The sequence below is a fragment of the Phyllobates terribilis genome, unplaced genomic scaffold (genome assembly GCF_046119375.1).
Source record: "Phyllobates terribilis strain yellow unplaced genomic scaffold, ASM4611937v1 Scaffold_2__4_contigs__length_985480577, whole genome shotgun sequence".
NCBI lineage: Eukaryota > Metazoa > Chordata > Amphibia > Anura > Dendrobatidae > Phyllobates > Phyllobates terribilis.
This window is the reverse complement of record NW_027362762.1, coordinates 551,791,869-551,819,718: the sequence shown is the minus strand read 5'-3', so window position 1 is coordinate 551,819,718 and position 27,850 is coordinate 551,791,869.

The window sequence follows — 27,850 nt, the reverse complement described above, 5'->3', positions numbered from 1 at the left end:
CCATTGTTCTCGGAATTAAGCTGATGTTTAAAAATCCTTCGGAACGCTTCCATTGTTCTCGGAATTCCGCTGATGTTTAAAAATGCTTCGGAATTCTTCCATTGTTCTCGGAATTCCGCTGAAGTTTTAAAAATGCTTTGGCACTCTTCCATTGTTTTCGGAATTCTGCTGACGTTTAAAAATACTTCGGAACTCTTGTATTGTTCTTCGAATTCCGCTAATGTTTAATAATTCTTCGGGACACTTCCATTTTTACCGGAATACCGCTGACATTTAAAAATGCTTCAGAGTTAATTCATTGTTCTAGGAATTCTGCTGACGTTTAAAAATGCTTCGGAACTCTTCCATTGTTCCCGGAATTCCGCTGAAGTTTAAAAATGCTTCCAAACTCTTTCATTGGTCAAGGAATTTTGCTGACGTTTAATAATGCTTCAGTACTCTTTCTTTGTTCTCAGAATTCCACTGGCATTTAAAAATGCTTTGAAATACTTCCATTGTTCTTGGAATTCCACTGTAGTTTAAAAATGCTTCTGAACTCTTCCATTGTTCTCGGAATTCTGCTGAAGTTGATAAATGCTTTGGAACTCTTCCATTGTTCTCAGAATTCTGCTGAAATTTAAAAATGCTTCAGAACTCTTCCATTGTTCTCAGAATTCTGCTGAAGTTTAAAAATGCTTCGGAACTCTTCCATTGTTCACGTAATTCTGCTGAAGTCTAAATTTGCTTCGGAACTCTTCCTTTGTTCTCGGAATTCCGCTGACATTTAATAATGCTTCGGAACTCTTCCATTGTTCTCGGAATTCTGCTGATGTTTAAAAATGCTTTGTAACTCTTCCATTGTTTTCGGAATTCCGCTGAAGTTTAAAAATGTTTCGGAACTCTTCCATTGTTGTGGAAATTCTGCTGATGTTTAAAAATGCTTCGGAACTCTACCATTGTTCTCGGAATTCTGCTGAAGTTTAAAAATGCTTTGGAACTCTTCCATTATTCCCGGAATTCTTCTGAAGTTTAAAAATCCTTCGGAACTATTCCATTGTTCTAGGAATTTCTGTTGTCGTTTAAAAATGCATCGGAATTATTCCATTGTTCTCGGAATTCCTCTGGCGTTTAAGAATACTTCAGAACACTTCCATTGTTCTCGGAAATCCGCCGAAGTTTAAAAATGCTTCAGAACTTTTCCATTGTTCCCGGATTTCTTCTGAAGTTTAAAAATGCTTCTTAACTCTTCCATTGTTCTGGAAATTCTGCTGACATTTAAAAATGCTTCGGAACTCTTCCATTGTTCTCGGAATTCCGCTGATGTTTAAAAATCCTTCGGAACTCTTCCATTGTTCTCGGAATTCCGCTGATGTTTAAAAATGCTTCGGAATTCTTCCATTGTTCTCGGAATTCCGCTGAAGTTTTAAAAATGCTTTGGCACTCTTACATTGTTCTCGGAATTCCGCTGACGTGTAAAAATGCTTCGGAACTCTTCTATTGTTCTTCGAATTCCGCTGATGTTTAATAATGCTTCGGAACACTTCCATTGTTCCCGGAATACCGCTGACATTAAAAAATGCTTCAGAGTTCATTCATGGTTCTAGGAATTCTGCTGACGTTTAAAAATGCTTCGGAACTCTTCCATTGTTCCCGGAATTCCGCTGAAGTTTAAAAATGCTTCCAAACTCTTTCATTGCTCAAAGAATTTGGCTGACGTTTAATAATGCTTCAGTACTCTTTCATTGTTCTCAGAACTCCCCTGGCATTTAAAAATACTTCGAAATACTTCCATTGTTCTTGGAATTCCAATGTAGTTTAAAAATGCTTCAGAACTTTTCCATTGTTCTCGGAATTCTGCTGAAGTTTATAAATGCTTTGGAACTCTTCCATTGTTCTCGGAATTCTGCTGAAATTTAAAAATTCATCAGAAATCATCCATTGTTCTCGCAATTCTGCTGAAGTTTAAAAATGCTTTGGAACTCTTCCATTGTTGTCGGGATTCTGCTGACGTTTTAAAATGCTTCAGAGATCTTCCAATGTTTTCAGAATTCCGCTGAAGTTTAAAAATGCTTCGGAACACTTCCAATGTTCTGGAAATTCTGCTGATGTTTAAAAATGCTTCGGAACTCTTCCATTGTTCTCGGAATTCTGCTGAAGTTTAAAAGCGCTTTGGAACTCTTCCATTGTTCCCGGAATTCTTCTGAATTTTAAAAATGCTTCAGAAATATACCATTGTTCTCAAAATTCCGCTGAAGTTTAAAAATGCTTAGGAAATCTTCCATTCTTCTCGTAATTTCGCTGACGTTTAAAAATGCTTTGGAACTCTTCCATTGTTAATGGAATTCTTCTGAAGTTTAAAAATGCTACATAACTCTTCCATTGTTCTCAGAATTCCACTGAAGTTTAAAAATGCTTCGGAACTCTTCCATTGTTCCCGGAATTCCGCTGAAGTTTAAAAATGCTTGCAAACTCATTCATTGGTCAAGGAATTTTGCTGACGTTTAATAATGCTTCAGTACTCTTTCTTTGTTCTCAGAATTCGACTGGCATTTAAAAATGCTTTGAAATGCTTCCATTGTTCTTGGAATTCCACTGTAGTTTAAAAATGCTTCTGAACTCTTCCATTGTTCTCGGAATTCTGCTGAAGTTTATAAATGCTTTGGAACTCTTCCATTGTTCTCAGAATTCTGCTGAAAATTAAAAATGCTTCAGAACTCTTCCATTGTTCTCAGAATTCTGCTGAAGTTTAAAAATGCTTCGGAACTCTTCCATTGTTCACGTAATTCTGCTGAAGTTTAAATTTGCTTCGGAACTCTTCCTTTGTTCTCGGAATTCCGCTGACATTTAATAATGCTTCGGAACTCTTCCATTGTTCTCGGAATTCTGCTGATGTTTAAAAATGCTTTGTAACTCTTCCATTGTTTTCGGAATTCCGCTGAAGTTTAAAAATGTTTCGGAACTCTTCCATTGTTGTGGAAATTCTGCTGATGTTTAAAAATGCTTCGGAACTCTACCATTGTTCTCGGAATTCTGCTGAAGTTTAAAAATGCTTTGGAACTCTTCCATTATTCCCCGAATTCTTCTGAAGTTTAAAAATGCTTTGGAACTATTCCATTGTTCTCAGAATTCCGCAGACGTTTAAAAATCCTTCAGAACTATTCCATTGTTCTAGGAATTTCGCTGACGTTTAAAAATGCATTGGAATTATTCCATTGTTCTCGGAATTCCTCTGGCGTTTAAGAATACTTCAGAACACTTCCATTGTTCTCGGAAATCCGCCGAAGTTTAAAAATGCTTCAGAACTCTTCAATTGTTCCTGGAATTCTTCTGAAGTTTAAAATTGCTTCTTAACTCTTCCATTGTTCTGGAAATTCTGCTAACATTTAAAAATGCTTCGGAACTCTTCCATTGTTCTCGGAATTCTGCTGACGTTTAAAAATGCTTCGCAACTCTTGTATTGTTTTTGGAATTCTGCTGAATTTTAAAAATGCTTCGGAACTCTTCCATTGTTCTGGAAATTCTGCTGATGTTTAAAAATGCTTCAGAACTCTTCCATTGTTCTCGGAATTCTGCTGAAGTTTAAAAATGCTTTGTAACTCTTGCATTGTTCCTGGAATTCTTCTGAAGTTTAGAAATGCTACATAACTCTTCCATTGTTCTCTGAATTCCACTGAAGTTTAAAAATGCTTCGGAACACTTCCATGGTTGTTGAAATTCGCTGACGTTTAAAAATTCTTCGGAACTCTTCCATTGTTCTCGGAATTCCGCTGACTTTTAATAATGCTTCGGAACTCTTGCATTGTTCTTGGAATTCCGCTGATGTTTGAAAATGCTTCTGAAATCTTCCATTGTTCTCGGAATTCTGCAGACGTTTAAAAATGCTTCGGAACTCTTCCATTGTTCTTGGAATTCTGCTGACATTTAAAAATGCTACGGAACTCTTCCATTGTTCCTGGAATTCTTTTGAAGTTTAAAAATGCTTCCGATCTCTTTCATTGTTCAAGGAATTCCGCTGACGTTTAAAAATGCTTCGGAACTCTTCCATTGTTCTCAGAATTCCGCTGACATTTAATAATGCTTCGGAACTCTTTCATTGTTCTCGGAATTCCGCTGCCGTTTAAAAATGCTTCGGAACTCTTCCATTGTTCTTGGAATTCTGCTGACATTTAAAAATGCTACGGAACTCTTCCATTGTTCCTGGAATTCTTTTGAAGTTTAAAAATGCTTCCGATCTCTTTCATTGTTCAAGGAATTCCGCTGACGTTTAAAAATGCTTCGGAACTCTTCCATTGTTCTCAGAATTCCGCTGACATTTAATAATGCTTCGGAACTCTTTCATTGTTCTCGGAATTCCGCTGCCGTTTAAAAATGCTTCGGAACTCTTCCATTGTTCTCAGAATTACGCTGAATTTTAAAAATGCTTTGGAACACTACCATTGTTCTCGGAAATCCGCCGGAGTTTAAAAATGCTTCGGAACTCTTCCATTGTTCTCGGAATTAAGCTGATGTTTAAAAATCCTTCGGAACGCTTCCATTGTTCTCGGAATTCCGCTGATGTTTAAAAATGCTTCGGAATTCTTCCATTGTTCTCGGAATTCCGCTGACGTGTAAAAATGCTTCGGAACTCTTCTATTGTTCTTCGAATTCCGCTGATGTTTAATAATGCTTCGGAACACTTCCATTGTTCCCGGAATACCGCTGACATTAAAAAATGCTTCAGAGTTCATTCATGGTTCTAGGAATTCTGCTGACGTTTAAAAATGCTTCGAAACTCTTCCATTGTTCCCGGAATTCCGCTGAAGTTTAAAAATGCTTCCAAACTCTTTCATTGCTCAAAGAATTTGGCTGACGTTTAATAATGCTTCAGTACTCTTTCATTGTTCTCAGAACTCCCCTGGCATTTAAAAATACTTCGAAATACTTCCATTGTTCTTGGAATTCCAATGTAGTTTAAAAATGCTTCAGAACTTTTCCATTGTTCTCGGAATTCTGCTGAAGTTTATAAATGCTTTGGAACTCTTCCATTGTTCTCGGAATTCTGCTGAAATTTAAAAATTCATCAGAAATCATCCATTGTTCTCGCAATTCTGCTGACGTTTAAAAATGCTTCGGAACTCTTCCATTGTTCTCGGAATTAAGCTGATGTTTAAAAATCCTTCGGAACGCTTCCATTGTTCTCGGAATTCCGCTGATGTTTAAAAATGCTTCGGAATTCTTCCATTGTTCTCGGAATTCCGCTGACGTGTAAAAATGCTTCGGAACTCTTCTATTGTTCTTCGAATTCCGCTGATGTTTAATAATGCTTCGGAACACTTCCATTGTTCCCGGAATACCGCTGACATTAAAAAATGCTTCAGAGTTCATTCATGGTTCTAGGAATTCTGCTGACGTTTAAAAATGCTTCGAAACTCTTCCATTGTTCCCGGAATTCCGCTGAAGTTTAAAAATGCTTCCAAACTCTTTCATTGCTCAAAGAATTTGGCTGACGTTTAATAATGCTTCAGTACTCTTTCATTGTTCTCAGAACTCCCCTGGCATTTAAAAATACTTCGAAATACTTCCATTGTTCTTGGAATTCCAATGTAGTTTAAAAATGCTTCAGAACTTTTCCATTGTTCTCGGAATTCTGCTGAAGTTTATAAATGCTTTGGAACTCTTCCATTGTTCTCGGAATTCTGCTGAAATTTACAAATTCATCAGAAATCATCCATTGTTCTCGCAATTCTGCTGAAGTTTAAAAATGCTTTGGAACTCTTCCATTGTTGTCGGGATTCTGCTGACGTTTTAAAATGCTTCAGAGATCTTCCAATGTTTTCAGAATTCCGCTGAAGTTTAAAAATGCTTCGGAACACTTCCATTGTTCTGGAAATTCTGCTGATGTTTAAAAATGCTTCGGAACTCTTCCATTGTTCTCGGAATTCTGCTGAAGTTTAAAAGCGCTTTGGAACTCTTCCATTGTTCCCGGAATTCTTCTGAATTTTAAAAATGCTTCAGAAATATACCATTGTTCTCAAAATTCTGCTGAAGTTTAAAAATGCTTAGGAAATCTTCCATTCTTCTCGTAATTTCGCTGACGTTTAAAAATGCTTTGGAACTCTTCCATTGTTACTGGAATTCTTCTGAAGTTTAAAAATGCTACATAACTCTTCCATTGTTCTCAGAATTCCACTGAAGTTTAAAAATGCTTCGGAACTCTTCCATTGTTCCCGGAATTCCGCTGAAGTTTAAAAATGCTTCCAAACTCATTCATTGGTCAAGGAATTTTGCTGACGTTTAATAATGCTTCAGTACTCTTTCTTTGTTCTCAGAATTCGACTGGCATTTAAAAATGCTTTGAAATGCTTCCATTGTTCTTGGAATTCCACTGTAGTTTAAAAATGCTTCTGAACTCTTCCATTGTTCTCGGAATTCTGCTGAAGTTTATAAATGCTTTGGAACTCTTCCATTGTTCTCAGAATTCTGCTGAAAATTAAAAATGCTTCAGAACTCTTCCATTGTTCTCAGAATTCTGCTGAAGTTTAAAAATGCTTCGGAACTCTTCCATTGTTCACGTAATTCTGCTGAAGTTTAAATTTGCTTCGGAACTCTTCCTTTGTTCTCGGAATTCCGCTGACATTTAATAATGCTTCGGAACTCTTCCATTGTTCTCGGAATTCTGCTGATGTTTAAAAATGCTTTGTAACTCTTCCATTGTTTTCGGAATTCCGCTGAAGTTTAAAAATGTTTCGGAACTCTTCCATTGTTGTGGAAATTCTGCTGATGTTTAAAAATGCTTCGGAACTCTACCATTGTTCTCGGAATTCTGCTGAAGTTTAAAAATGCTTTGGAACTCTTCCATTATTCCCGGAATTCTTCTGAAGTTTAAAAATGCTTTGGAACTATTCCATTGTTCTCAGAATTCCGCAGACGTTTAAAAATCCTTCAGAACTATTCCATTGTTCTAGGAATTTCGCTGACGTTTAAAAATGCATTGGAATTATTCCATTGTTCTCGGAATTCCTCTGGCGTTTAAGAATACTTCAGAACACTTCCATTGTTCTCGGAAATCCGCCGAAGTTTAAAAATGCTTCAGAACTCTTCCATTGTTCCTGGAATTCTTCTGAAGTTTAAAATTGCTTCTTAACTCTTCCATTGTTCTGGAAATTCTGCTAACATTTAAAAATGCTTCGGAACTCTTCCATTGTTCTCGGAATTCTGCTGACGTTTAAAAATGCTTCGCAACTCTTGTATTGTTTTTGGAATTCTGCTGAATTTTAAAAATGCTTCGGAACTCTTCCATTGTTCTGGAAATTCTGCTGATGTTTAAAAATGCTTCAGAACTCTTCCATTGTTCTCGGAATTCTGCTGAAGTTTAAAAATGCTTTGTAACTCTTGCATTGTTCCTGGAATTCTTCTGAAGTTTAGAAATGCTACATAACTCTTCCATTGTTCTCTGAATTCCACTGAAGTTTAAAAATGCTTCGGAACACTTCCATGGTTGTTGAAATTCGCTGACGTTTAAAAATTCTTCGGAACTCTTCCATTGTTCTCGGAATTCCGCTGACTTTTAATAATGCTTCGGAACTCTTGCATTGTCCTTGGAATTCCGCTGATGTTTGAAAATGCTTCTGAAATCTTCCATTGTTCTCGGAATTCTGCAGACGTTTAAAAATGCTTCGGAACTCTTCCATTGTTCTTGGAATTCTGCTGACATTTAAAAATGCTACGGAACTCTTCCATTGTTCCCGGAATTCTTGTGAAGTTTAAAAATGCTTCCGATCTCTTTCATTGTTCAAGGAATTCCGCTGACGTTTAAAAATGCTTCGGAACTCTTCCATTGTTCTCAGAATTCCGCTGACATTTAATAATGCTTCGGAACTCTTTCATTGTTCTCGGAATTCCGCTGCCGTTTAAAAATGCTTCGGAACTCTTCCATTGTTCTCAGAATTACGCTGAATTTTAAAAATGCTTTGGAACACTACCATTGTTCTCGGAAATCCGCCGGAGTTTAAAAATGCTTCGGAACTCTTCCATTGTTCTCGGAATTCCGCTGATGTTTAAAAATGCTTCGGAATTCTTCCATTGTTCTTGGAATTCCACTGTAGTTTAAAAATGCTTCTGAACTCTTCCATTTTTCTCGGAATTCTGCTGAAGTTTACATTTGCTTCGGAACTGTTCCTTTGTTCTCGGAATTACGCTGACATTTAATAATTCTTCGGAACTCTTCCTTTGTTCTCGCAATTTCGCTGACGTTTAAAAATGCTTTGGAACTCTTCCATTGTTACTGGAATTCTTCTGAAGTTTAAAAATGCTACATAACTCTTCCATTGTTCTCAGAATTCCACTGAAGTTTAAAAATGCTTCGGAACTCTTCCATTGTCCTCGGAATTCCGCTGATGTTTAAAAATCCTTCGGAACTCTTCCATGGTTCTTGAAATTCGCTGACATTTAAAAATTCTTCGGAACTCTTCCATTGTTCTCGGAATTCTGCAGACGTTTAAAAATGCTTTGGAACTCTTCCATTGTTCTTGGAATTCTGCTGACATTTAAAAATGCTTCGTAACTCATCTATTGTTCCCGGAATTCTGCTGACGTTTAAAAATGCTTCGGAACTCTTCCATTGTTCTCAGAATTCTCCTGACATTGAAAAATGCTTCGGAACTGTTCCATTGTTCCCGGAATTCTTTTTAAGTTTAAAAATGCTTCCGATCTCTTTCATTGTTCAAGGAATTCCGCTGACATTTAAAAATGCTTCGGAACTCTTCCATTGTTCTCAGAATTCCGCTGACATTTAATAATGCTTCGGAACTCTTTCATTGTTCTCGGTATTAAGCTGGCGTTTAAAAATGCTTCGGAACTCTTCCATTGTTCTCAGAATTACGCAGAAGTTTAAAAATGCTTCGGAACCCTTCCATTGTTCTTGGAAATCCGCCGGAGTTTAAAAATGCTTCTGAACTCTTCCATTGTTCTCGGAATTCCGCTGACGTTTAAAAATCCTTCGGAACTCTTCCATTGTTCTCGGAATTCTGCTGACATTTCAAAATCCTTCGGAACTCTTCCATTGTTCTCGGAATTCCGCTGAAGTTTTAAAAATGCTTTGGCACTCTTCCATTGTTCTCGGAATTTTACTGACATTTAAAAATGCTTCGGAACTCTTCTATTGTTCTTCTAATTCCGCTGATGTTTAATAATGCTTCGGAACACTTCCATTGTTCCCGGAATTCCGCTGACATTTAAAAATACTTAATAGTTCTTTCATTGTTCTAGGAATTCTGCTGACGTTTAAAAATGCTTCGGAACTCTTAAATTGTTCCCGGAATTCCGCTGAAGTTTAAAAATGCTTCAAAATACTTCCATTGTTCTTGGAATTCCAATGTAGTTTAAAAATGCTTCTGAACTCTTCCATTGTTCTCGGAATTCTGCTGAAGTTTATAAATGCTTTGGAACTCTTCCATTGTTCTCAGAATTCTGCTGAAGTTTAAAAATGCTTCGGAACTCTTCCATTGTTCACGTAATTCTGCTGAAGTTTAAATTTGCTTCGGAACTCTTCCATTGTTCTCGGAATTCTGCTGATGTTTAAAAATGCTTTGTAACTCTTCCATTATTTTCGGAATTCCACTGAAGGTTAAAAATGTTTTGGAACTCTTCCATTGTTGTGGAAATTCTGCTGATATTTAAAAATGCATCAGAACTCTACCATTGTTCTCGGAATTCCGCTGGTGTTTAAAAATGCTTCGGAACTCTTCCATTGTTCTCAGAATTACGCTGAAGTTTAAAAATGCTTCGGAACCCTTCCATTGTTCTTGGAAATCCGCCGGAGTTTAAAAATGCTTCTGAACTCTTCCATTGTTCTCGGAATTCCGCTGACGTTTAAAAATCCTTCGGAACTCTTCCATTGTTCTCGGAATTCTGCTGACATTTAGAAATCCTTCGGAACTCTTTCATTGTTCTCGGAATTCCGCTGAAGTTTTAAAAATGCTTTGGCACTCTTCCATTGTTCTCGGAATTTTGCTGACATTTAAAAATTCTTCGGAACTCTTCTATTGTTCTTCGAATTCCGCTGATGTTTAATAATGCTTCGGAACACTTCCATTGTTCCCGGAATTCCGCTGACATTTAATAATGCTTCGCAACTCTTCCATTGTTCTCGCAATTACGCTGAAGTTTAAAAATGCTTCGGAAATCTTCCATTGTTCTCGGAATTCTGCTGATGTTTAAAAATGCTTTATAACTCTTCCATTGTTTTCGGAATTCCACTGAAGTTTAAAAATGTTTTGGAACTCTTCCATTGTTGTGGAAATTCTGCTGATATTTAAAAATGCTTCGAAACTCTGCCATTGTTCTGGGAATTCTGCTGAAGTTGGAAAATGCTTTGGAACTCTTCCATTATTTCCGGAATTCTTCTGAAGTTTAAAAATGCTTCGGAACTATTCCATTGTTCTCGGAATTCCGCAGACGTTTAAAAATCCTTCGGAACTATTCCATTGTTCTCGGAATTCCGCTAACGTTTAAAGATGCATTGGAACTCCTCCATTGTTCTCGTAATTCCTCTGAAGTTTAAAAATGCTTCGGAACTCTTCCATTGTTCTCGGAATCCCGCTGGCGTTTAAGAATATTTCGGAACACTTCCATTGTTCTTGGAAATCCGCCGAAGTTTAAAAATGCTTCGGAACTCTTCCATTGTTCCTGGAATTCTTCTAAAGTTTAAAAATGCTTTGGAACTCTTCCATTGTTCCTGGAATACTTCTGAAGTTTAAAAATGCTACAAAACTCTTCCATTGTTCTCAGAATTCCACTGAAGTTTAAAAATGCTTCTTAACTCTTCCATTGTTCTGGAAATTCTGCTGACATTTAAAAATGCTTTGGAACTCTTCCATTGTTCTCGGAATTCTGCTGACGTTTAAAAATGCTTTCCAACTCTTGTATTGTTTTCGGAATTCTGCTGAATTTTAAAAATGCTTCGGAACTCTTCCATTGTTCTGGATATTCTGCTGATGTTTAAAAATGCTTCAGAACTCTTCCATTGTTCTCGGAATTCTGCTGAAGTTTAAAAATGCTTTGGAACTCTTGCATTGTTCCTTAAATTCTTCTGAAGTTTAAAAATGCTACATAACTCTTCCATTGTTCTCCGAATTCCACTGAAGTTTAAAAATGCTTCGGAACTCTTCCATGGTTGTCGAAATTCGCTGATGTTTAAAAATTCTTCGGAACTCTTCCATTGTTCTCGGAATTCCGCTGACGTTTAATATTGCTACGGAACTCTTGCATTGTTCTTGGAATTCAGCTGATGTTTGAAAATGCTTCGGAAATCTTCCATTGTTCTCGGAATTCTGCAGACGTTTAAAAATGCTTCGGAACTCTTCCATTGTTCTCAGAATTCCGCTGACATTTAATAATGCTTCGGAAATCTTTCATTTTGCTCGGAATTCCGCTGCCGTTTAAAAATGCTTCGGAACTCTTCCATTGTTCTCAGAATTACGCTGAATTTTAAAAATGCTTTGGAACACTTCCATTGTTCTCGGAAATCCGCCGGAGTTTAAAAATGCTTCGGAACTCTTCCATTGTTCTCGGAATTCCGCTGATGTTTAAAAATAATTCGGAACTCTTCCATTGTTCTCGGAATTCCGCTGAGGTTTAAAAATGCTTTGGAATTCTTCCATTGTTCTCGGAATTCCGCTGAAGTTTTAAAAATGCTTTGGCACTCTTCCATTGTTCTCGGAATTCCGCTGACATTTAAAAATGCTTCGGAGTTCATTCATTGTTCTAGGAATTCTGCTGACGTTTAAAAATGCTTCGGAACTCTTCCATTGTTCCCGGAATTCCGCTGAAGTTTAAAAATTCTTCCAAACTCTTTCATTGCTCAAGGAATTTTCCTGACGTTTAATGATGCTTCAGTACTCTTTCTTTGTTCTCAGAATTCCATTGGCATTTAAAAATGATTTGAAATACTTCCATTGTTCTTGGAATTCCAATGTAGTTTAAAAATGCTTCTGAACTCTTCCATTGTTCTCGGAATTCTGCTGAAGTTTATAAATGCTTTGGAACTCTTCCATTGTTCTCAGAATTCTGGTGAAATTTAAAAATGCTTCAGAACTCTTCCATTGTTCTCGGAATTTGCTGAAATTTAAATTTGCTTCGGAACTCTTCCTTTGTTCTCAGAATTACGCTGACAGTTAATAATGCTTCGGAACTCTTCCATTGTTCTCGCAAATCCGCTGATGTTAAAAAATGCTTCGGAACTCTTCCTTTGTTCTCGTAATTCTGCTGACGTTTAAAAATGCTTCGCAACTCTTGTATTGTTTTCGGAATTCTGCTGAATTTTAAAAATGCTTCGGAACTCTTCCATGGTTCTGGAAATTCTGCTGATGTTTAAAAATGCTTCAGAACTCTTCCATTGTTCTCGGAATTCTGCTGAAGTTTAAAAATGCTTTGGAACTCTTGAATTGTTCCTGGAATTCTTCTGAAGTTTAAAAATGCTACATAACCCTTCCATTGTTCTCCGAATTCCACTGAAGTTTAAAAATGCTTCGGAACTCTTCCATGGTTCTCGAAATTCGCTGATGTTTAAAAATTCTTCGGAACTCTTCCAATGTTCTCGGAATTCCGCTGACGTTTAATAATGCTTCGGAACTCTTGCATTGTTCTTGGAATTCTGCTGATGTTTGAAAATGCTTCTGAAATCTTCCATTGTTCTCGGAATTGTGCAGACGTTTAAAAATGCTTCGGAACTCTTCCATTGTTCTTGGAATTCTGCTGACATTTAAAAATGCTACGGAACTATTCCATTGTTCCCGGATTTCTTTTGAAGTTTAAAAATGCTTCCGATCTCTTTCATTGTTCAAGGAATTCCGCTGACGTTTAAAAATGCTTCGGAACTCTTCCATTGTTCTCAGAATTCCTCTGACATTTAATAATGCTTCGCAACTCTTTCATTGTTCTCGGAATTCTGCTGCCGTTTAAAAATGCTTCGGAACTCTTCCTTTGTTCTCGGAATTCCGCTGACATTTAATAATGCTTCGGAACTCTTCCATTGTTCTCGGAATTCTGCTGATGTTTAAAAATGCTTTGTAACTCTTCCATTGTTTTCGGAATTCCGCTGAAGTTTAAAAATGTTTCGGAACTCTTCCATTGTTGTGGAAATTCTGCTGATGTTTAAAAATGCTTCGGAACTCTACCATTGTTCTCGGAATTCTGCTGAAGTTTAAAAATGCTTTGGAACTCTTCCATTATTCCCGGAATTCTTCTGAAGTTTAAAAATCCTTTGGAACTATTCCATTGTTCTAGGAATTTCTGTTGTCGTTTAAAAATGCATCGGAATTATTCCATTGTTCTCGGAATTCCTCTGGCGTTTAAGAATACTTCAGAACACTTCCATTGTTCTCGGAAATCCGCCGAAGTTTAAAAATGCTTCAGAACTCTTCCATTGTTCCCGGAATTCTTCTGAAGTTTAAAAATGCTTCTTAACTCTTCCATTGTTCTGGAAATTCTGCTGACATTTAAAAATGCTTCGGAACTCTTCCATTGTTCACGGAATTCTGCTGACGTTTAAAAATGCTTCGCAACTCTTGTATTGTTTTCGGAATTCTGCTGAATTTTAAAAATGCTTCGGAACTCTTCCATTGTTCTGGAAATTCTGCTGATGTTTAAAAATGCTTCAGAACTCTTCCATTGTTCTCGGAATTCTTCTGAAGTTTAAAAATGCTTCTTAACTCTTCCATTGTTCTGGAAATTCTGCTGACATTTAAAAATGCTTCGGAACTCTTCCATTGTTCACGGAATTCTGCTGACGTTTAAAAATGCTTCGCAACTCTTGTATTGTTTTCGGAATTCTGCTGAATTTTAAAAATGCTTCGGAACTCTTCCATTGTTCTGGAAATTCTGCTGATGTTTAAAAATGCTTCAGAACTCTTCCATTGTTCTCGGAATTCTGCTGAAGTTTAAAAATGCTTTGTAACTCTTGCATTGATCCTGGAATTCTTCTGAAGTTTAGAAATGCTACATAACTCTTCCATTGTTCTCTGAATTCCACTGAAGTTTAAAAATGCTTCGGAACACTTCCATGGTTGTTGAAAATAGCTGACGTTTAAAAATTCTTCGGAACTCTTCCATTGTTCTCGGAATTCCGCTGACTTTTAATAATGCTTCGGAACTCTTGCATTGTTCTTGGAATTCCGCTGATGTTTAAAAATGCTTCAGAACTCTTCCATTTTTCTCGGAATTCTGCAGACGTTAAAAAATGCTTCGGAACTCTTCCATTGTTCTTGGAATTCTGCTGACATTTAAAAATGCTTCGGAACTCTTCCATTGTTCCAGGAATTCTTTTGAAGTTTAAAAATGCTTCCCATCTCTTCCATTGTTCTCGGAATTCCGCTGACTTTTAATAATGCTTCGGAACTCTTGCATTGTTCTTGGAATTCCGCTGATGTTTAAAAATGCTTCAGAACTCTTCCATTTTTCTCGGAATTCTGCAGACGTTAAAAAATGCTTCGGAACTCTTCCATTGTTCTCAGAATTCCGCTGACATTTCATAATGCTTCGGAACTCTTTCATTGTTCTCGTAATTCCGCTGCCGTTTAAAAATGCTTCGGAACTCTTCCATTGTTCTCAGAATTACGCTGAATTTTAAAAATGCTTTGGAACACTTCCAATGTTCTCGGAAATCCGCCGGAGTTTAAAAATGCTTCGGAACTCTTCCATTGTTCTCGGAATTCCGCTGATGTTTAAAAATCCTTCGGAACTCTTCCATTGTTCTCGGAATTCCGCTGATGTTTAAAAATGCTTCGGAATTCTTCCATTGTTCTCGGAATTCCGCTGAAGTTTTAAAAATGCTTTGGCACTCTTACATTGTTCTCGGAATTCCGCTGACGTGTAAAAATGCTTCGGAACTCTTCTATTGTTCTTCGAATTCCGCTGATGTTTAATAATGCTTCGGAACACTTCCATTGTTTCCGGAATACCGCTGACATTAAAAAATGCTTCAGAGTTCATTCATGGTTCTAGGAATTCTGCTGACGTTTAAAAATGCTTCGGAACTCTTCCATTGTTCCCGGAATTCCGCTGAAGTTTAAAAATGCTTCCAAACTCTTTCATTGCTCAAAGAATTTGGCTGACGTTTAATAATGCTTCAGTACTCTTTCATTGTTCTCAGAACTCCCCTGGCATTTAAAAATACTTCGAAATACTTCCATTGTTCTTGGAATTCCAATGTAGTTTAAAAATGCTTCAGAACTTTTCCATTGTTCTCGGAATTCTGCTGAAGTTTATAAATGCTTTGGAACTCTTCCATTGTTCTCGGAATTCTGCTGAAATTTAAAAATTCATCAGAAATCATCCATTGTTCTCGCAATTCTGCTGAAGTTTAAAAATGCTTTGGAACTCTTCCATTGTTGTCGGGATTCTGCTGACGTTTTAAAATGCTTCAGAGATCTTCCAATGTTTTCAGAATTCCGCTGAAGTTTAAAAATGCTTCGGAACACTTCCATTGTTCTGGAAATTCTGCTGATGTTTAAAAATGCTTCGGAACTCTTCCATTGTTCTCGGAATTCTGCTGAAGTTTAAAAGCGCTTTGGAACTCTTCCATTGTTCCTGGAATTCTTCTGAATTTTAAAAATGCTTCAGAAATATACCATTGTTCTCAAAATTCCGCTGAAGTTTAAAAATGCTTAGGAAATCTTCCATTCTTCTCGTAATTTCGCTGACGTTTAAAAATGCTTTGGAACTCTTCCATTGTTACTGGAATTCTTCTGAAGTTTAAAAATGCTACATAACTCTTCCATTGTTCTCAGAATTCCACTGAAGTTTAAAAATGCTTTGGAACTCTTCCATTGTCCTCGGAATTCCGCTGATGTTTAAAAATCCTTCGGAACTCTTCCATGGTTCTCGAAATTCGCTGACATTTAAAAATTCTTCGGAACTCTTCCATTGTTCTCGGAATTCTGCAGACGTTTAAAAATGCTTTGGAACTCTTCCATTGTTCTTGGAATTCTGCTGACATTTAAAAATGCTTCGTAACTCATCTATTGTTCCCGGAATTCTGCTGACGTTTAAAAATGCTTCGGAACTCTTCCATTGTTCTCAGAATTCTCCTGACATTGAAAAATGCTTCGGAACTGTTCCATTGTTCCCGGAATTCTTTTTAAGTTTAAAAATGCTTCCGATCTCTTTCATTGTTCAAGGAATTCCGCTGACATTTAAAAATGCTTCGGAACTCTTCCATTGTTCTCAGAATTCCGCTGACATTTAATAATGCTTCGGAACTCTTTCATTGTTCTCGGTATTAAGCTGGCGTTTAAAAATGCTTCGGAACTCTTCCATTGTTCTCAGAATTACGCAGAAGTTTAAAAATGCTTCGGAACCCTTCCATTGTTCTTGGAAATCCGCCGGAGTTTAAAAATGCTTCTGAACTCTTCCATTGTTCTCGGAATTCCGCTGACGTTTAAAAATCCTTCGGAACTCTTCCATTGTTCTCGGAATTCTGCTGACATTTCAAAATCCTTCGGAACTCTTCCATTGTTCTCGGAATTCCGCTGAAGTTTTAAAAATGCTTTGGCACTCTTCCATTGTTCTCGGAATTTTACTGACATTTAAAAATGCTTCGGAACTCTTCTATTGTTCTTCTAATTCCGCTGATGTTTAATAATGCTTCGGAACACTTCCATTGTTCCCTGAATTCCGCTGACATTTAAAAATACTTAATAGTTCTTTCATTGTTCTAGGAATTCTGCTGACGTTTAAAAATGCTTCGGAACTCTTAAATTGTTCCCGGAATTCCGCTGAAGTTTAAAAATGCTTCGAAATACTTCCATTGTTCTTGGAATTCCAATGTAGTTTAAAAATGCTTCTGAACTCTTCCATTGTTCTCGGAATTCTGCTGAAGTTTATAAATGCTTTGGAACTCTTCCATTGTTCTCAGAATTCTGCTGAAGTTTAAAAATGCTTCGGAACTCTTCCATTGTTCACGTAATTCTGCTGAAGTTTAAATTTGCTTCGGAACTCTTCCATTGTTCTCGGAATTCTGCTGATGTTTAAAAATGCTTTGTAACTCTTCCATTATTTTCGGAATTCCACTGAAGGTTAAAAATGTTTTGGAACTCTTCCATTGTTGTGGAAATTCTGCTGATATTTAAAAATGCATCAGAACTCTACCATTGTTCTCGGAATTCCGCTGGTGTTTAAAAATGCTTCGGAACTCTTCCATTGTTCTCAGAATTACGCTGAAGTTTAAAAATGCTTCGGAACCCTTCCATTGTTCTTGGAAATCCGCCGGAGTTTAAAAATGCTTCTGAACTCTTCCATTGTTCTCGGAATTCCGCTGACGTTTAAAAATCCTTCGGAACTCTTCCATTGTTCTCGGAATTCTGCTGACATTTAGAAATCCTTCGGAACTCTTTCATTGTTCTCGGAATTCCGCTGAAGTTTTAAAAATGCTTTGGCACTCTTCCATTGTTCTCGGAATTTTGCTGACATTTAAAAATTCTTCGGAACTCTTCCATTGTTCTCGCAATTACGCTGAAGTTTAAAAATGCTTCGGAAATCTTCCATTGTTCTCGGAATTCTGCTGATGTTTAAAAATGCTTTATAACTCTTCCATTGTTTTCGGAATTCCACTGAAGTTTAAAAATGTTTTGGAACTCTTCCATTGTTGTGGAAATTCTGCTGATATTTAAAAATGCTTCGAAACTCTACCATTGTTCTGGGAATTCTGCTGAAGTTTGAAAATGCTTTGGAACTCTTCCATTATTTCCGGAATTCTTCTGAAGTTTAAAAATGCTTCGGAACTATTCCATTGTTCTCGGAATTCCGCAGACGTTTAAAAATCCTTCGGAACTATTCCATTGTTCTCGGAATTCCGCTAACGTTTAAAGATGCATTGGAACTCCTCCATTGTTCTCGTAATTCCTCTGAAGTTTAAAAATGCTTCGGAACTCTTCCATTGTTCTCGGAATCCCGCTGGCGTTTGAGAATATTTCGGAACACTTCCATTGTTCTTGGAAATCCGCCGAAGTTTAAAAATGCTTCGGAACTCTTCCATTGTTCCTGGAATTCTTCTAAAGTTTAAAAATGCTTTGGAACTCTTCCATTGTTCCTGGAATACTTCTGAAGTTTAAAAATGCTACAAAACTCTTCCATTGTTCTCAGAATTCCACTGAAGTTTAAAAATGCTTCTTAACTCTTCCATTGTTCTGGAAATTCTGCTGACATTTAAAAATGCTTTGGAACTCTTCCATTGTTCTCGGAATTCTGCTGACGTTTAAAAATGCTTTCCAACTCTTGTATTGTTTTCGGAATTCTGCTGAATTTTAAAAATGCTTCGGAACTCTTCCATTGTTCTGGATATTCTGCTGATGTTTAAAAATGCTTCAGAACTCTTCCATTGTTCTCGGAATTCTGCTGAAGTTTAAAAATGCTTTGGAACTCTTGCATTGTTCCTTTAATTCTTCTGAAGTTTAAAAATGCTACATAACTCTTCCATTGTTCTCCGAATTCCACTGAAGTTTAAAAATGCTTCGGAACTCTTCCATGGTTGTCGAAATTCGCTGATGTTTAAAAATTCTTCGGAACTCTTCCATTGTTCTCGGAATTCCGCTGACGTTTAATATTGCTACGGAACTCTTGCATTGTTCTTGGAATTCAGCTGATGTTTGAAAATGCTTCGGAAATCTTCCATTGTTCTCGGAATTCTGCAGACGTTTAAAAATGCTTCGGAACTCTTCCATTGTTCTCAGAATTCCGCTGACATTTAATAATGCTTCGGAAATCTTTCATTTTGCTCGGAATTCCGCTGCCGTTTAAAAATGCTTCGGAACTCTTCCATTGTTCTCAGAATTACGCTGAATTTTAAAAATGCTTTGGAACACTTCCATTGTTCTCGGAAATCCGCCGGAGTTTAAAAATGCTTCGGAACTCTTCCATTGTTCTCGGAATTCCGCTGATGTTTAAAAATCCTTCGGAACTCTTCCATTGTTCTCGGAATTCCGCTGAGGTTTAAAAATGCTTTGGAATTCTTCCATTGTTCTCGGAATTCCGCTGAAGTTTTAAAAATGCTTTGGCACTCTTCCATTGTTCTCGGAATTCCGCTGACATTTAAAAATGCTTCGGAGTTCATTCATTGTTCTAGGAATTCTGCTGACGTTTAAAAATGCTTCGGAACTCTTCCATTGTTCCCGGAATTCCGCTGAAGTTTAAAAATGCTTCCAAACTCTTTCATTGCTCAAGGAATTTTCCTGACGTTTAATGATGCTTCAGTACTCTTTCTTTGTTCTCAGGATTCCATTGGCATTTAAAAATGATTTGAAATACTTCCATTGTTCTTGGAATTCCAATGTAGTTTAAAAATGCTTCTGAACTCTTCCATTGTTCTCGGAATTCTGCTGAAGTTTATAAATGCTTTGGAACTCTTCCATTGTTCTCAGAATTCTGGTGAAATTTAAAAATGCTTCAGAACTCTTCCATTGTTCTCGGAATTTGCTGAAATTTAAATTTGCTTCGGAACTCTTCCTTTGTTCTCAGAATTACGCTGACAGTTAATAATGCTTCGGAACTCTTCCATTGTTCTCGCAAATCCGCTGATGTTAAAAAATGCTTCGGAACTCTTCCTCTGTTCTCGTAATTCTGCTGAAGTTTAAAAATGCTTTGGAACTCTTCCATTAATCCCGGAATTCTTCTGAAGTTTAAAAATGCTTCGGAACTATTCCATTGTTCTCGGAATTCCGCTGACATTTAAAAATCCTTTGGAACTCTTCCATTGTTCTCAGAATTCCGCTGGCATTTAAAAATGCTTCGGAACTCTTCCATTGTTCTCGGAATTCCGCTGGCGTTTAAAAATACTTCAGAACACTTCCATTGTTCTCGGAAATCCGACGAAGTTTTAAAAATGCTTTGGAACTCTTCCATTGTACTCGGAATTCCGCTGACATTTAAAAATGCTTCGGAACTCATCCATTGTTCTTGGATATCCGCTGACGTTTAATAATGCTTCGGAACACTTCCATTTTTCCCGGAATTCCGCTGCAGTTTAAAAATGCTTCCAAACTCTTTCATTGTTCAAGGAATTTTGATGATGTTTAATAATGCTTCAGTACTCTTTCTTTGTTCTCGGAATTCCGCTGGCATTTAAAAATGCTTTGGAACGCTTCCCTTGTTCTCGGAATTCTGCTGACGTTGAATAATGCTTCGGAACGCTTCCATTGTTCTAGGAATTCCACTGACGTTTAAAAATGCTTCGGAACTCTACGATTTTTCTCGGAATTCTGCTGAAGTTTAAAAATGCTTTGGAACTCTTCCATTGTTCTCGGATTTCTGCTGACATGTAAAAATGCTTCGGAACTATACCATTGTTCCCGGAATTCTTTTGAAGTTTAAAAATGCTTCTGATCTCTTTCATTGTTCAAGGAATTCCACTGATGTTTAAAAATTCTTCGGAACTGTTCCATTGTTCCCGGAATACTGCTGACATTTAAAAATGCTTCCGAACTCTTTCATTGTTCAAGGAATTCCGCTGACGTTTAAAAATGCTTCGGAACTCTTCCATTGTTCCTGGAATTCTTCTGAAGTTTAAAAATGCTTTGGAACTCTTCCATTGTTCTTGGAATTCTGCTGAAATTTAAAAATTCATCGGAAATCTTCCATTGTTCTCGCAATTCTGCTGAAGTTTAAAAATGCTTCGGAACTCTTCCATTGTTCTCGGAATTCTGCTGACGTTTTAAAATTCTTCAGAGATCATCCAATGTTTTAGGAAATCCGCTGAAGTTTAAAAATGCTTCGGAACTCTTCCATTGTTCTCGGAATTCCGCTGGCGTTTAAAAATACTTCAGAACACTTCCATTGTTCTCGGAAATCAGACGAAGTTTTAAAAATGCTTCGGAACTCTTCCATTGTACTCGGAATTCCGCTGACATTTAAAAATGCTTCGGAACTCATCCATTGTTCTTGGATATCCGCTGACGTTTAATAATGCTTCGGAACACTTCCATTTTTCCCGGAATTCCGCTGCAGTTTAAAAATGCTTCCAAACTCTTTCATTGTTCAAGGAATTTTGATGATGTTTAATAACGCTTCAGTACTCTTTCTTTGTTCTCGGAATTCCGCTGGCATTTAAAAATGCTTTGGAACGCTTCCCTTGTTCTTGGAATTCTGCTGACGTTGAATAATGCCTCGGAACTCTTCCATTGTTCTAGGAATTCCACTGACGTTTAAAAATGCTTCGGAACTCTACCATTTTTCTCGCAATTCTGCTGAAGTTTAAAAATGCTTTGGAACTCTTCCATTGTTCTTGGAATTCTGCTGAAATTTAAAAATTCATGGGAAATCTTCCATTGTTCTCGCAATTCTGCTGAAGTTTAAAAATGCTTCGGAACTCTTCCATTGTTGTCGGAATTCTGCTGACGTTTTAAAATGCTTCAGAGATCATCCAATGTTTTAGGAAATCCGCTGAAGTTGAAAAATGCTTCGGAACACTTCCAATGTTCTGGAAATTCTGCTGATGTTGAAAAATGCTTCGGAATTCTTCCATTGTTCTCGGAATTCTGCAGACGTTTAAAAATGCTTCGGAACTCTTCCATTTTTCCCGGAATTCTGCTGACGTTTAAAAATGCTTCGTAACTCATCTATTGTTCCGGAATTCTGCTGACGTTTAAAAATGCATCGGAATTCTTCCATTGTTCTCGGAATTCTGCAGACCTTTAAAAATGCTTCGGAACTCTTCCATTGTTCCCAGAATTCCGCTGACGTTTAAAAATTCTTCGCAATTCTTCCATTTTTCCCGGAATTCTGCTGACGTTTAAAAATGCTTCGGAACTCATCCATTGTTCTCGGAATTCCGCTGAAATTTAAAAATGCTTCGGAACTCTACCATTGTACTCGGAATTCTGCTGAAGTTTAAAAATGCTTCGGAACTCTTCCATTGTTCCCGGAATTCTGCTGATGTTTAAAAATGCTTCGGAACTCTTCCATTGTTCTCGGATTTCTGCTGACATGTAAAAATGCTTCGGAACAATTCCATTGTTCCCGGAATTCTTTTGAAGTTTAAAAATTCTTCTGATCTCTTTCATTGTTCAAGGAATTCCACTGATGTTTAAAAATTCTTCGGAACTGTTCCATTGTTCCCGGAATTCTGCTGACATTTAAAAATGCTTCCGAACTCTTTCATTGTTCAAGGAATTCCGCTGACGTTTAAAAATGCTTCGGAACTCTTCCATTGTTCCTGGAATTCTTCTGAAGTTTAAAAATGCTTCGGAACTCTTCCATTGTTCTCAGAATTCCACTGAAGTTTGAAAATGCTTTGGCTCTCTTCCATTGTTCTCGAAATTCTGCTGACATTTAAAAATGCTTCGGAACTCTTACATTGTTCTCGGAATTCCGCTGATGTTTAAAAATCCTTCGGAACTCTTCCATGGTTCTCGAAATTCGCTGACGTTTAAAAATTTTTCGGAACTCTTCCATTGTTCTCGGAATTCCGCTGACGTTTAATAATGCTTCGGAACTCTTGCATAGTTCTAGGAATTCCGCTGATGTTTAAAAATGCTTCGGACCTCTTCCATTGTTCCCGGAATTCTGCTGACGTTTAAAAATGCTTCGGAACTCATCCGTTGTTCTCGGAATTCCGCTGAAGTTTAAAAATGCTTCGGAACTCTTCCATTGTTCCCGGAATTCTGCTGATGTTTAAAAATGCTTTGGAACTCTTCCATTGTTCCTGGAATACTTCTGAAGTTTAAAAATGCTACAAAACTCTTCCATTGTTCTCAGAATTCCACTGAAGTTTAAAAATGCTTCTTAACTCTTCCATTGTTCTGGAAATTCTGCTGACATTTAAAAATGCTTTGGAACTCTTCCATTGTTCTCGGAATTCTGCTGACGTTTAAAAATGCTTTCCAACTCTTGTATTGTTTTCGGAATTCTGCTGAATTTTAAAAATGCTTCGGAACTCTTCCATTGTTCTGGATATTCTGCTGATGTTTAAAAATGCTTCAGAACTCTTCCATTGTTCTCGGAATTCTGCTGAAGTTTAAAAATGCTTTGGAACTCTTGCATTGTTCCTTTAATTCTTCTGAAGTTTAAAAATGCTACATAACTCTTCCATTGTTCTCCGAATTCCACTGAAGTTTAAAAATGCTTCGGAACTCTTCCATGGTTGTCGAAATTCGCTGATGTTTAAAAATTCTTCGGAACTCTTCCATTGTTCTCGGAATTCCGCTGACGTTTAATATTGCTACGGAACTCTTGCATTGTTCTTGGAATTCAGCTGATGTTTGAAAATGCTTCGGAAATCCTCCATTGTTCTCGGAATTCTGCAGACGTTTAAAAATGCTTCGGAACTCTTCCATTGTTCTCAGAATTCCGCTGACATTTAATAATGCTTCGGAAATCTTTCATTTTGCTCGGAATTCCGCTGCCGTTTAAAAATGCTTCGGAACTCTTCCAATGTTCTCAGAATTACGCTGAATTTTAAAAATGCTTTGGAACACTTCCATTGTTCTCGGAAATCCGCCGGAGTTTAAAAATGCTTCAGAACTCTTCCATTGTTCTCGGAATTCCGCTGATGTTTAAAAATCCTTCGGAACTCTTCCATTGTTCTCGGAATTCCGCTGAAGTTTTAAAAATGCTTTGGCACTCTTCCATTGTTCTCGGAATTCCGCTGACATTTAAAAATGCTTCGGAGTTCATTCATTGTTCTAGGAATTCTGCTGACGTTTAAAAATGCTTCGGAACTCTTCCATTGTTCCCGGAATTCCGCTGAAGTTTAAAAATGCTTCCAAACTCTTTCATTGCTCAAGGAATTTTCCTGACGTTTAATGATGCTTCAGTACTCTTTCTTTGTTCTCAGAATTCCATTGGCATTTAAAAATGATTTGAAATACTTCCATTGTTCTTGGAATTCCAATGTAGTTTAAAAATGCTTCTGAACTCTTCCATTGTTCTCGGAATTCTGCTGAAGTTTATAAATGCTTTGGAACTCTTCCATTGTTCTCAGAATTCTGGTGAAATTTAAAAATGCTTCAGAACTCTTCCATTGCTCTCGGAATTTTGCTGAAATTTAAATTTGCTTCGGAACTCTTCCTTTGTTCTCAGAATTACGCTGACAGTTAATAATGCTTCGGAACTCTTCCATTGTTCTCGCAAATCCGCTGATGTTAAAAAATGCTTCGGAACTCTTCCTTTGTTCTCGTAATTCTGCTGAAGTTTAAAAATGCTTTGGAACTCTTCCATTAATCCCGGAATTCTTCTGAAGTTTAAAAATGCTTCGGAACTATTCCATTGTTCTCGGAATTCCGCTGACATTTAAAAATCCTTTGGAACTCTTCCATTGTTCTCAGAATTTCGCTGGCATTTAAAAATGCTTCGGAACTCTTCCATTGTTCTCGGAATTCCGCTGGCGTTTAAAAATACTTCAGAACACTTCCATTGTTCTCGGAAATCCGACGAAGTTTTAAAAATGCTTTGGAACTCTTCCATTGTACTCGGAATTCCGCTGACATTTAAAAATGCTTCGGAACTCATCCATTGTTCTTGGATATCCGCTGACGTTTAATAATGCTTCGGAACACTTCCATTTTTCCCGGAATTCCGCTGCAGTTTAAAAATGCTTCCAAACTCTTTCATTGTTCAAGGAATTTTGATGATGTTTAATAACGCTTCAGTACTCTTTCTTTGTTCTCGGAATTCCGCTGGCATTTAAAAATGCTTTGGAACGCTTCCCTTGTTCTCGGAATTCTGCTGACGTTGAATAATGCTTCGGAACGCTTCCATTGTTCTAGGAATTCCACTGACGTTTAAAAATGCTTCGGAACTCTACCATTTTTCTCGGAATTCTGCTGAAGTTTAAAAATGCTTTGGAACTCTTCCATTGTTCTCGGATTTCTGCTGACATGTAAAAATGCTTCGGAACTATACCATTGTTCCCGGAATTCTTTTGAAGTTTAAAAATGCTTCTGATCTCTTTCATTGTTCAAGGAATTCCACTGATGTTTAAAAATTCTTCGGAACTGTTCCATTGTTCCCGGAATTCTGCTGACATTTAAAAATGCTTCCGAACTCTTTCATTGTTCAAGGAATTCCGCTGACGTTTAAAAATGCTTCGGAACTCTTCCATTGTTCCTGGAATTCTTCTGAAGTTTAAAAATGCTTTGGAACTCTTCCATTGTTCTTGGAATTCTGCTGAAATTTAAAAATTCATCGGAAATCTTCCATTGTTCTCGCAATTCTGCTGAAGTTTAAAAATGCTTCGGAACTCTTCCATTGTTGTCGGAATTCTGCTGACGTTTTAAAATGCTTCAGAGATCATCCAATGTTTTCAGAAATCCGCTGAAGTTTAAAAATGCTTCGGAACACTTCCAATGTTCTGGAAATTCTGCTGATGTTGAAATATGCTTCGGAATTCTTCCATTGTTCTCGGAATTCTGCAGACGTTTAAAAATGCTTCGGAACTCTTCCATTTTTCCCGGAATTCTGCTAACGTTTAAAAATGCTTCGTAACTCATCTATTGTTCCCGGAATTCTGCTGACGTTTAAAAATGCTTCGGAATTCTTCCATTGTTCTCGGAATTCTGCAGACCTTTAAAAATGCTTCGGAACTCTTCCATTGTTCCCAGAATTCCGCTGACGTTTAAAAATTCTTCGCAATTCTTCCATTTTTCCCGGAATTCCGCTGAAATTTAAAAATGCTTCGGAACTCTACCATTGTACTCGGAATTCTGCTGAAGTTTAAAAATGCTTCGGAACTCTTCCATTGTTCACGTAATTCTGCTAAAGTTTAAATTTGCTTCGGAACTCTTCCATTGTTCTCGCAATTGCGCTGAAGTTTAAAAATGCTTCGGAACTCTTCCATTGTTCTCGGAATTCTGCTGACATTTAAAAATGCTTCGGAACTCTTCCATTGTTTTCGGAATTCTGCTGACGTTTTAAAATGCTTCGCAACTCTTGCATTGTTTTCGGAATTTTCACTGAAGTTTAAAAAAGCTTCGGAAGTCTTCTATTGTTCTACAAATTCCGCTGATGTTTAATAATGCTTTGGAACACTTCCATTGTTCCCAGAATTCTGCTGAAGTTTAAAAATGCTTCAGAACTCTTCCATTGTTCTCGGAATTCTTCTGCAGTTTAAAAATGCTTCGGAACTCTTCCATTGTTCACGTAATTCTGCTGAAGTTTAAATTTGCTTGGGAACTCTTCCTTTGTTCTCGGAATTCTGCTGACATTTAATAATGTTTCGGAAGTTTTCCATTGTTCTCGCAATTCCGCTGAAGTTTAAAAATGCTTCGGAGCTCGTCCATTGTTCTCGGAATTTTGCTGATGTTTAAAAATGCTTTGTAACGCTTCCATTGTTTTCGGAATACCGCTGAAGTTTAAAAATGCTTCGGAACTCTTCCATTAATCTGGAAATTCTGCTGATGTTTAAAATTGCTTCGGAACACTTCCATTGTTCTCAGAATTCTGCTGAAGTTTAAAAATGCTTTGGAATTCTTCCATTGATCCCGAAATTCTTCTGAAGTTTAAAAATGCTTCGGAACTCTTCCATTGTTCTCAGAATTCCACTGAAGTTTAAAAATTCTTCGGAACTCTTCCATTATTCTCGGAATTCCGCTGACGTTTAGTAATGCTTCGGAACCCTTGCATAGTTTTAGGAATTCCGCTGATGTTTAAAAATGCTTCGGAACCCTTCCATTGTTCCCGGAATTCTGCTGACGTTTAAAAATGCTTCGGAACTCATACATTGTTCTCGGAATTCCGCTGAAGTTTAAAAATGCTTCGGAACTCTTCCATTGTTCCCGGAATTCTGCTGATGTTTAAAAATGCTTCGGAACTCTTCCATTGTTCTCGGATTTCTGCTGACATGTAAAAATGCTTCGGAACTATACCATTGTTCCCGGAATTCTTTTGAAGTTTAAAAATGCTTCTGATCTCTTTCATTGTTCAAGGAATTCCGCTGAAGTTTAAAAATGCTTTGGAACTCTTCCATTGTTCTTGGAATTCTGCTGAAATTTAAAAATTCATCGGAAATCTTCCATTGTTCTCGCAATTCTGCTGAAGTTTAAAAATGCTTCGGAACTCTTCCATTGTTGTCGGAATTCTGCTGACGTTTTAAAATGCTTCAGAGATCATCCAATGTTTTCAGAAATCTGCTGAAGTTTAAAAATGCTTCGGAACACTTCCAATGTTCTGGAAATTCTGCTGATGTTGAAAAATGCTTCGGAATTCTTCCATTGTTCTCGGAATTCTGCAGACGTTTAAAAATGCTTCGGAACTCTTCCATTTTTCCCGGAATTCTGCTAACGTTTAAAAATGCTTCGTAACTCATCTATTGTTCCCGGAATTCTGCTGACGTTTAAAAATGCTTCGGAATTCTTCCATTGTTCTCGGAATTCTGCAGACCTTTAAAAATGCTTCGGAACTCTTCCATTGTTCCCAGAATTCCGCTGACGTTTAAAAATTCTTCGCAATTCTTCCATTTTTCCCGGAATTCTGCTGACGTTTAAAAATGCTTCAGAGATCATCCAATGTTTTCAGAAATCCGCTGAAGTTTAAAAATGCTTCGGAACAATTCCAATGTTCTGGAAATTCTGCTGATGTTGAAAAATGCTTCGGAATTCTTCCATTGTTCTCGGAATTCTGCAGACGTTTAAAAATGCTTCGGAACTCTTCCATTTTTCCCGGAATTCTGCTAACGTTTAAAAATGCTTCGTAACTCATCTATTGTTCCCGGAATTCTGCTGACGTTTAAAAATGCTTCGGAATTCTTCCATTGTTCTCGGAATTCTGCAGACCTTTAAAAATGCTTTGGAACTCTTCCATTGTACTCGGAATTCCGCTGGCATTTAAAAATGCTTTGGAACGCTTCCCTTGTTCTTGGAATTCTGCTGACGTTGAATAATGCTTCGGAACTCTTCCATTGTTCTAGGAA